This window comes from Lissotriton helveticus, chromosome 9 (assembly GCF_964261635.1).
Source record: "Lissotriton helveticus chromosome 9, aLisHel1.1, whole genome shotgun sequence".
Classification (NCBI taxonomy): domain Eukaryota; kingdom Metazoa; phylum Chordata; class Amphibia; order Caudata; family Salamandridae; genus Lissotriton; species Lissotriton helveticus.
The window spans coordinates 187,805,781-187,818,005 of NC_136070.1; the positions used below are offsets into that span (position 1 = coordinate 187,805,781).

Sequence of the window (12,225 nt, forward strand, 5' to 3'; positions counted from 1 at the left end):
TAGCAAAACACAACAAAACATAGCATAACAAAACAAAGCATAGGATAGCAAAACAAAACATAGCATAGCATAACAAAACAAAGCATATGATAGCAAAACAAAACATAAAATAGCATAACAAAACATATCATTACATAACAAAACATAGCATAACAAAACACAACAACACATAGCAAAACACAACAAAACATAGCATAGCTTAACAAAACACAACAAAACATAGCATAGCAAAACAAAACATATAATAGCATAGCAAAACATAGCATATCAAACACAACAAAACATAGCATAGCATAACAGAGCATAGCATAGCAAAACAAAGTATAGCATAATAAAACACAACAAAATATAGCGTAGCATAACAAAACATAGCATAGCATAACAAAGCATAGCATAGCAAAACATAGCATAGCATAACAAAACATAGCATAGCATAACAAAACACAGCATAGCATAACAAATCAAAGCATAGGATAGCAAAACATAGCATAGCATAACAAAACAAAACATAGGATAGCAAAACAAAACATAGCATAGCCTACAGCATCACTCCGCACCACCACAGCATCACTAAGGGGCACTACAACATCGCTATGTGCTACCACAGCATCACTGAACGCCACAGCATCACACGTTCGCCATCACAACATCATTCACCGCCACCACAGCATCAATGTGTGCAACCATTCAACAACACCTCGTTCAAATATGTTCTCTCAATGTTTCAAGCTTTATTACAAATGTAACAAAAAGATGTTAATATTTCACTTCTGTTCTTGGATTATCGTCACAATAAAATACACTGAACATAATCTTCACAAAAGTTATTTACAAAACTTTAAGCTATTGCCATTATAAATGACAATAACTTTTATTTAAGTATTAATTATTGAAAAAAAATTAATAGCCATTGTTATTTGTAATATCAATACATGTAAGTCACGTAAATACAACACTTATTGCATTACAAATGCTATAGGTGTCACATTTGCGAAAGGTATAACTATTGGCATTGTAAATGACAAAGCTATTAATTTCGCTATTTTCAAAAACAAAACATAAATAAAAAATGTGTCATTTACAATACCAATAGCTCAAACTTTCTTAATGCGAGACCTATTGCATTGCAAATGCTTGTTGTTACTGGGGGCTGCTTTTGCAACAGTGCTGCTATAGCCCCCAGTAACAAAAGCAGCCGGGGGTTGGGCGTCACAATTGCCAGGGCCGCTTTAGGTTCCCAGTCTGGCCCTGCTCTTGCTATATCTGAGATCTTTCCCAAAATCAAGAAGCTTTGTGGCCCATGTTGAGCTCACCCGATTCATCTCAGAAGGGTCCAAGGGGAGCACTACATCTTGCTGCAGTGCGAGTGCAGAGACCAGCAACACCTCACGTCCTCTTCATTCCTCGGTTGGCCTTGGTGCCACACCTAATGAGTTAGAGGTGCGGCAAACTACCTTTCTTCAGTGGAGGTCTCTATTCTTCCCACCTCCGACTCTGCCACGTACTCGCGCTCCTCCCTCTTGCAATTAAATTATGCCATGACCCCACCCAGCCCCCTGTGCAAACATTCGATAGACCCTTCACACAATCAACATCACTTCCGACATTGTCCCTATCAACTGATTAAACTGGTAGAGATTAGGCAGAAACAAGCCCACAAGGTCAATATGGCACTATTGAACTGCCGCTCCTTGCCAAAACATGCTGCCGATATCTCATTTCTTCTGCAGGATGGGGCACTGGATGCCTTGTTCTTTACCGAAACATGGTTAGGACCTAGCTCTGGCCCAGACATTGTCCAGGCCCTGCCCCCGGGCTACTTAATCCAGCACCTCGATCGAACAGGGAACGTAGGTGGTGGGCTCGCTATTCTCTATAAGGATCATTTAGCCTGTCGCTTCTTAGGCAGCCCTTTACTGGATTGTGAAAACGTCCATTTCTCGATCACTCTCTCACCCTCAGCCTCTTTTATGGGACTTCTAGTTTACCGTCCCCCAGGATCCCTAGGACAATACCACAGGACACTGCTAGAAACGGTCGTGAACCTTGCTAGCTCAGCTTCCAACTTCACCATACTGGGAGATCTGAACCTCCATTTCGACGATCCATACGACATGATAGCTGTCAATCTGACCCTAGACCTGGAGACATGCGAAATGGTTCAAAGAAGCCTACACATATAAAGGGACACTTGCTTGACCCTATCTTTTCCAATATCACCGAATTAATTACCTTACACCCGAACCCTGTCCCATGGTCAGACCATTTCATCTTACCCTTCACTTGGATCGTTCCTCCCCCAGCCCCGGTGAAACCTTTTAGTACCAAACAGACAAGATACTGGTCTAAACTTAAGATAAATGCATGGTCGGAAGCACTAAGGACCACCTTACCGTCCACCATTCTGTACATTAATATAGCGAACTCAGAGTTCAACCAATGGATAGAGAACTCACTGGACGCCACTCTACCCAGGATATCCGTAACTCAAAAAAGGGGATCTTTCAACCATCCTTGGTTTAGCCCAGAGCTCCGAAAACTTAAACAGAGCTGTAAAAAAGAGGAGAGACTATGGAGGAAAGACTTCGATCCAGAGACAAAAACTAAATATAGAGCCTCCATCAAAGCCTATAAAGCTGTGCTAAAAGCCACAAAAACAGCTTTCTACGCCGAGAAAATTATTGCATCCCCCAACTCCTCGAAGGAGATCTTCAGAATCTTCAAAACTCTGCTAAAACCCCCCCGACCCCCCCTGGCCCCACAAGCATCGGGGCCTCGCTGTGAAGAACTGGCACTCTTCTTCCACATGAAAATTCAAAATATTCTTTTGTCCCTTCCATCTATCACCACCCACGACTCACCTCTGCTATCTAAACCCCTCCCCCAAGGCTCCTCCTCCGAACTATCTTCTTTCGCCCCGCTCACTAAGGAACAGTTATCCTCCCTTCTCAATTCAATTAAAAGCGGCTCCCCCCTTGACCCTGTTCCATTGAACACCTTGAAACTAGTCCTGCCAGTCATGGGGTCTCCAGTTATCAATCTGATTAACACCTCGATTGAAACAGGCACAGTCCCACGGGACTGGAAAATGGCCATGGTCAAACCACTGTTAAAAAAAAACCAACCTTGACCCTGGAGATCTATCCAATTACCGCCCCATTTCTCTGCTCCCGGGCATGAGCAAATTGGCAGAAAAACTTATAAATCATCAACTGTCTTCATTTTTGGAAGCCTCCAATTTACTCCATCCCTCTCAAACAGGCTTCCGCCCGGGTCAAGGGACGGAGACGGCACTTAAGGTGGTGGAAGAGTCTAGGAGGATCCTGGACACAGGTGGCAATGTGGCCATCATCCTCCTAGACCTCAGCGCCGCTTTTGATACGGTAAGTCACCGTATCCTTCTAGCCCGCCTAAATGAAATCGGAGTTGCGGGAAAAGCTCTTTCTTGGCTTGAATCCTTTCTCTGCGAGAGGTATTTCAAAGTATTTCAAGGAGACTGTCACTCCTCGCCACTACCCTTGCAGTGTGGGGTTCCACAGGGCTCCACCCTCAGCCCCACACTTTTTAATATATATATGTCCCCCTTGGCTGAGATAGTGGCCCCTTATGGAATTGAACTTATCAGCTATGCTGATGACACTCAGCTTGTGGTCTCCCTGAATCAGGCTGATTTGTCCCACATGAGTCTGAGTGACTGTCTTGAAGAGGTATCAAAGTGGATGGGCCTGTCCCAGCTAAAACTAAACAACCAGAAGACCGAATTGATGTTACTGGGCTGGAAGGCCTCATTCAACTCTCCCACTCTTTGGCCCCCCTCTATGGGTGCCAGTCCAACACCAAAAAGCGTGATTAAGAGTCTGGGCTTCTGGTTAGACGAGGATCTTACATTCAAAGTACAAGCCAGAAAAACTGCGGCTACCTGCTTTGGTCTGCTAAAATCTATTCGTAAAATCCTCCCTCAACTTCCTGACAGAGCTAAAAAAATCTTGGTCCAAGCCATGATTCTGTCAAGGCTGGATTACGGTAACGCGCTCTACCTGGGAGCTCCGGTCTCTGTGATTCAGAAACTACAGGTAGTGCAGAATTCTGCCGCTAGACTGCTGACGATCACTAACTACCGCTCATCAGCCAAGCCAGCGTTGAGATCTCTCCACTGGTTACCTATAAAAGAACGGGTACACTTCAAAGCTCTATGCATTGCCCATAAAAATCTGCAGGGCAAAGCCCCCCCGATCCTTGCTAACTTGATCAAAGCACACAAAATCACCAGAAACCTCAGTTCCAACGATCTTAACCTGGCACGAGTCAGCAGAATCAACAAGGCTCGTACGGGTGGTCGTCTCCTCTCTTACAACTCCTCAAAGTTGTGGAATTCTTTGCCCCTCCCTCTTCGTCAGGAGCCTAATCATCTCTCCTTTCGTAAAAAAATAAAAACCTGGCTCTTCCCTATGAACTAACGATTCCTGACCCCGTCCACCTCTGACCTTTTTCTTGTCAAAGCTGCAAGCGCTGGTATGCCTCCGGGTAGCCATGCGCTATAAAAGAATTATTTTCATTTCATTTTCATTTAATTTAATTCATTTCACACACCCTCACACCCCCCTCACACCCCCTCACCCTCATTTTATTTTATTTTATTTTATTTATGCGATTTTATATAGAGCGGACTTTACCCGAAGGTGTCAGAGCGCTTCACAATAGGAACAGTAAAGATACATGAGGAGAAAATTACAAGTGAACAAATTACAAAAGCAAACGTTAAGTTACATGAATCAAAAGTGACAATAGTGAGCAACCAAAATACATGAGATAGCAATCGGTACATTACAGGAGGAAAAAGTGATATGTGTGCAGGTTACAAAAGCGTACAAAGTACAGGTAGAGGTATAATACTGCAATAAATGGCAGACACTCCAGCACAAGAACAAACGTTACGTAGGCAATGGTGGTGCTTGTGCAAGTATCTAAAGCAAACAAAAAGTGAGAGGTAGCATACAATGTGTCACAAGAGTAAAGTGACGTGTGCCAAGTTAAAAAAGGGTACCATACACAGGTATAAAGATAATACTCTCACACACCCTCACCCCCCTCACCCCTTCACCCTCACACACCCTCACACACCCTCACCCCCTCTCACCCTCACACACCCTCACTCACCCTCACACCCTCACCCTCACACCCCCTCACTCTCACACACCCTCACCCTCACACCCCAAACACCATCACCCTCACACACCCTCACTCACCCTTATACCCCCTCACCCTCACTCATCCTCACTCACACTCACACACACTCACACACCCTCACCAGCATAGCATAACAAAACATAGCATAGCATAGCATAACAAAACACAGCATAGCATAGCATAACAAAAAAGCATAGCAAAACAAAACAAGGCATAGCAAAACACAACAAAGCATAGCATAGCATAACAAAACACACCAAAACAGCATAGCATAACAAAACATAGCATAACAAAACAAAGCATAGCATAACATAACAAAGCATAGCAAAACAAAACATAGCATAGTAAAACAAAACATAGAATAGCATAACATAACACAACAAAACATAGCAGAACAAAACATAGTATAACATAACAAAACATAGCGTAACATAACATAAAACAAAGCGTAGCATAACAAAATATAGCATAACAAAACATAGCAAAACATAAGAAAACATAGCATAGCATAACAAAACACAACAACACATAGCATACATAACAAAACATAGCATTGCGAAGCATAGCAAAACATAGCACAGCATAGCATAACAAAACACAACAAAACATAGCATAGCATAAAAAAACACAACATAACATAGCATAACAAAATAAAACTTGGTATAACAAAACATAGCATAACAAAGCATAGCATAGCATAACAAAGCATAGCATAGCATAACAAAACATAGCATAACAAAACATAGCATAGCAAAACATAGCATAGCATAATAAAACACAACAAACCATAGCACAGCATAACAAAGCATAGCAAAACACACCAAAACATAGCATAGCATAACAAAACACAACAAAACATAGCATAGCATAACAAAACAAAGCATAGGATAGCAAAAATAAACATAGCATAGCATAACATAACAAAACAAACCATAGGATATCAAAATAAAACATAGCATAGCATAACAAAACATAGCATAACGAAACACAACAACACATAGCAGAACAAAACATAGCAGAACAAAACATAGCATAACATAACACATAGCTTAACATAACATAAAAGAAAGCATAGCATAACAAAACATAGCATAGCATAACAAAACATAGCATAGCATAACAAAACACAACAAAACATAGCATACATAACATAACATAGCATTGCAAAGCATAGCAAAACATAGCATTGCATAACAAAACACAACAAAACATAGCATAGCATACCAAAACACAACATAGAATAGCATAACAAAACACAATATAGCATAGCATAACAAAACAAAGCTTAGCATGGCATGGCATAACATCACATAGCATAACAAAGCATAGCATCACAAAGTATAGCATAGCAAATCATAGCATAACAAAACATAGCATAGCAAAACAAAGTAAAGCATAATAAAACACAACAAAACAGCATAGCACAAAAAAACATGGCATAACAAAGCATATCATAGCAAAACACAACAAAACATAGCATAACAAAACAAAGCATAGGATAGCAAAACAAAACATAGCATAGCATAACAAAACAAAGCATATGATAGCAAAACAAAACATAAAATAGCATAACAAAACATATCATTACATAACAAAACATAGCATAACAAAACACAACAACACATAGCAAAACACAACAAAACATAGCATAGCTTAACAAAACACAACAAAACATAGCATAGCAAAACAAAACATATAATAGCATAGCAAAACATAGCATATCAAACACAACAAAACATAGCATAGCATAACAGAGCATAGCATAGCAAAACAAAGTATAGCATAATAAAACACAACAAAATATAGCGTAGCATAACAAAACATAGCATAGCATAACAAAGCATAGCATAGCAAAACATAGCATAGCATAACAAAACATAGCATAGCATAACAAAACACAGCATAGCATAACAAATCAAAGCATAGGATAGCAAAACATAGCATAGCATAACAAAACAAAACATAGGATAGCAAAACAAAACATAGCATAGCCTACAGCATCACTCCGCACCACCACAGCATCACTAAGGGGCACTACAACATCGCTATGTGCTACCACAGCATCACTGAACGCCACAGCATCACACGTTCGCCATCACAACATCATTCACCGCCACCACAGCATCAATGTGTGCAACCATTCAACAACACCTCGTTCAAATATGTTCTCTCAATGTTTCAAGCTTTATTACAAATGTAACAAAAAGATGTTAATATTTCACTTCTGTTCTTGGATTATCGTCACAATAAAATACACTGAACATAATCTTCACAAAAGTTATTTACAAAACTTTAAGCTATTGCCATTATAAATGACAATAACTTTTATTTAAGTATTAATTATTGAAAAAAAATTAATAGCCATTGTTATTTGTAATATCAATACATGTAAGTCATGTAAATACAACACTTATTGCATTACAAATGCTATAGGTGTCACATTTGCGAAAGGTATAACTATTGGCATTGTAAATGACAAAGCTATTAATTTCGCTATTTTCAAAAACAAAACATAAATAAAAAATGTGTCATTTACAATACCAATAGCTCAAACGTTCTTAATGCGAGACCTATTGCATTGCAAATGCTTGTTGTTACTGGGGGCTGGTTTTGCAACAGTGCTGCTATAGCCCCCAGTAACAAAAGCAGCCGGGGGTTGGGCGTCACAATTCCCAGGGCCGCTTTAGGTTCCCAGTCTGGCCCTGCTCTTGCTATATCTCAGATCTTTCCCAAAATCAAGAAGCTTTGTGGCCCATGTTGAGCTCACCCGATTCATCTCAGAAGGGTCCAAGGGGAGCACTACATCTTGCTGCAGTGCGAGCGCAGAGACCAGCAACACCTCACGTCCTCTTCATTCCTCGGTTGGCCTTGGTGCCACACCTAATGAGTTAGAGGTGCGGCAAACTACCTTTCTTCAGTGGAGGTCTCATGTTTGCAACGAAGTATGAGAACTTGTGTTAACAAGTATAACCATGGGAATTCATTTTTTGTATTTTTTAAAAACAAATTGTATGGAACAAACTTGGATGCTTTGTAAAACAAAATAGGACGCATATTCATCTTTGCTACATTGAGCCCACATCTAATGCAATGCACATGAAAGATAAATGAGCTCTACTAGATTTTGATAATGTCGTTTTCACCAATTACTCGTTTTCCTATATCATCCTTGTTACTAGTAATGTCTGCCTTAATAAGCTGTCAAAGCAGGTGTTACTATTTGGAGGAAGGTTAAAATGAGTTCATCAATAGCTGGCAACTTATCAAAATCTTTCCTAACATGAAAGATCGTAGAAATTTTAAAATGTAAAGTATCTTTTGTGTAATGATGTAAGCCATGTTATTTTTAAAAGCATAACTTGAATAATTAAAGAGTTGTATCCCAGCCATTGTGCTAGAGCTTCAGTTGTTGGTCAGAGTAGGACAACACACACCACTTTTGCCTTGCACAATCAAAGTTAGATGGTTAAGTGCAGCGATGTGTGCACTTGTTCACCCAAGAACACAATTGCGATGCGAGCTTTACAGGGCTCTTTGGTTGCAGTCTTTCATATCAGGGGCGGCTCTAGGCGGCCCTGGGCAGGGAGCGTAGGTAGGGGGCCCCAGAAGGGGAGGTCCGGGCGGGGCGGAGTGCGGAGGCCAGTGAAGAGGGGGGGTCAGGGTGTTTGGAAATGTAACAGAACCGGAGGCCACCAACTCCCTGCCAAGGGCCGCCACACAAATATGTATCCATCCTCCGAGGATTAATATATTAAGGATATATATTGGTGTGGTGGCCCCTGGGGTTTGGTGGCCCTGTGCAGGTGCACAGCTTGCACATGCCTAAGGCCGGCCCTGTTCATATGTTAGTGAAGACCACGAAAGCTATCATCTGGTATGGAGATGGAAGGGAGTAGTTTTAGTGGAAATTTATTTTTCTATGCACCCGCGCTGGTAATTGACTTGTTTGTGTGTTGCTTCATTGTATGAGTGTGAAGGAGACCCCAGCTGTGCCTTTCAGAAGAAATGCTCTAGTACAGTCTGTGGGAAGTTCTGCTTTGCTTTTACATTTTTCTCTTCTCTATGCCTCAGAAGGTTGAAAATAAAACATTTTGTCTTCTCCCTCTCTTCCACGGGCATACTTGATCTTCAGTTAATGACACTCAGTTTTCAATATCTTATTTGAATTCTGAGGAGGTTTAAGCACTTTCAGATTCTAAAACCGAATGCAGGTTGATCGACCACAATAGTTCACACCTAGCTTCAGAGCTGGGCTGGGGAGAGGATATTTCCAGTGTGCAAACTGGAATTACAGAAGCTTTTTTCATCGAACGGTCGTTGGACACCACAATGAACATCAGGCACTTTGAAAACCTGACATTTAAAACAAAAAAGATGCACACTTTTTAATAAAATTATTGGAACTAGAGTACGATTTGTGACAAAAGATGGAACTTTGGAGTCAAATGGCAGACATGTGCCATATCTGGTGTATATTTCACAGCTGAAAATGTGGCCCTAAATGAAATGATGTTTTTTTTCTCTCCTTCGGATTGAAGCCACTCATTCTCATAACCATAGTACAGTGCTCATGGTGGCCATGTATCCTATAATGACACAAAAGATGATACGTTCAGCGTTCTCGTACTGGAAGGGTAGCCAAGAAATGAGCTACACTCACTTCAGTGCAGTGCATCGAGTTAGAACCTTATCTAGTCAATATTCACTTTTAGTAGTCTTTTATAGCCGTGGAAATCTTACTTTCTACTTCATTGCACATTGCAGTGGAGGTTTCTTTCCCCTGTGTTTGCACTCGCAATGTGATTATAATACAATTTCTCTCAAACCTCATTGCTATTAATTAACTTAAGGCTACTAACAACCTCACATGAAAGAACCCGAAACAAGGTGAAACAGTGCACAATTTGGAATAGACATGTGTGGATGGTGCCCCTCCCCATTGTTTCCTCAGAGGTGATAGCGTCCCCTTAGCCTGAGGGCAATGAAGTAGTTCCGGATTACCACACAGGCAAAGTAGGCAGCGGCATATGGGCCCTACTCCTTTTAGGGGCCCGCAACAACGGATGAAAATAATACTGATTTGATCTTGAAAGAAAATTACAATTAAGCTTTCTTAAATTGTTTCCAATTAATTTTTGTTTAATGACATTAATAATTGCTATTGTTTCGTTTTGTGTAGTAAAACTGGTTTATTAAAGTTGTTTGTTGGTAAAATTAAAATCGCATTAGGAGATAATTAGCGAGGGGGGGCAACATTTAGACAGCCTTGGGGCCTCCATAGGGTTTAATCTGGCACTACAAAGAAGGCAGACAGATGTGCATGGTGCCATCTTCTGCCCAACCCCTATGTCTGCACATAATTGCAACTAGTGTATGGCATTACATAGGATTGTAATGTGTCCTCAGAGGGGGTTATCCATCCCTCACACTTGGAACATTCTCTTTATGCATGTTAATTGCCAAGGAAGTGTTTATCTTTGAATCTTGAAAAATGGACATCCAGTGTAGAAAAAAACAACAGTTCTCTTAACCCAGTCTGCACCTCTAACCATCGGCAACAACAAGCATTTTAGAATGTTGTTTCGTTTGATGATGACATCTGTGGTTTTGAGATGTATTGTGACATAATTCACTAGATGGCTCATTTAACTGCTTACTCATAACTCTTCTATTGTTTAAAGAGGTGTCAATGTGTGCTTTGAAACCAGGGTTAAACTGGCTGATAGGGCAATCTAGCAATGCCAGAAGGACTGGTCTGACAGGCAAGCGTGTGAGAATTTTTTTGATGTTTGTGGCCCTGTTTTATTGTTTGGTGGGCAGTTTTTTTTTATTTCTATGATAGTACCACAAATAAAGCCTGTAGCAAGCACACCTGTATGCAGTCTGCCATACCTTGCAAAATATATATATAGCTTGTCTTTACTAGTTCAAAACTCCTCCGATTTGCAAATCTGAGCCACTTTTTTAGCTAATGCTCAAAAATGGGAAGGGAGACAGAAGCTTTTATAGTGAATTCACTCTGCTTCCTATACCGTCAGTGAATAATTCAAACGGAGTGAATAGACTTGGATTGTGAGCGACCACTACTAAGTATTGCCCCAGGAAATCCTCATGGTTTTTATAAGGACTCTCACACGCTGAGATTTCTCTAGTAGCATGGTTCATCATTGAGTCCTCGCCCAAATACAAGGAAGTGTTTGGGTGGGCTCAACCTCAAAATTCAAGGAAAGGAGGGGTCTGTCTCAAAAAATCAAAATTGCCTTGAGGAAACTGTCAAAATGTAGCCATGTCCACATCACCAAATGCAGCTGAGTAGTCTATAAAGCAAGCAAAAATAGGAGGGCTAAAAGCTTGAGAAAGTGTGGTAGACCAGGTAAGATAGAATAACTGTGTTATCTATGGTGGATGACTTTTGCCTAAAACCAGTTTTATAATAAAAAATCATGTTTTTGTCTATAGCCCATCTCTCTAGTTCATACAATAAAATGTCAGCATAGGCTTTGATCTACCACTGCAGAGCAATAAGTTGATAGATTGATGGGTCAGTATTTGGGCTTTTTTATGAATATGGTGTGGTATACATCCTCTTTAGGAGTGCGGGGTTTGAGCAGTTTGTAATCAAAGATGATAGAGCGGAGTGATATGTTGCCCCAGAATCCTGTGGGCACCCTAAATATGAAGCCTGGTAAGCTGTTATGCCCTGGCGCCCCGTTCTCTCGGATGGTTTTCAGAACCTTAACAACTGATGTTTTGATTAAAGGAGTCAACTCACTGTTAAGGCAGATTTTTGTGGGTTGTCAAGATCTTGCATACACCTGCGCCGTTCAGATTCGAACAAGGAAAGCTACTTCTCCCAAATGGAGCATTGTTGACAATGCTTATACTGGCTTTATCGTCTGATTTAGGCGTCTTGGTCTCACTTTCGTGTTGTTTAATTCTTAATGAATGTTTCCCCGTCTTTCTTGTCCTGCCCATTTTGTTCGATCTGTAGACCAGAGACGTATTCAGGAATGTATTGTCTATTTTGCTGACATACTG

At 40.7% G+C, this 12,225-nt stretch overlaps 1 protein-coding gene across 1 annotated transcript in view; it reads left to right on the plus strand.

The window, feature by feature from the left end:
- Positions 1–12,225, plus strand: part of FRMD6 (FERM domain containing 6) — a 263,580-nt gene that overhangs the window by 41,867 nt on the left and 209,488 nt on the right. The gene's annotated exons all lie outside the window — the stretch shown is intronic.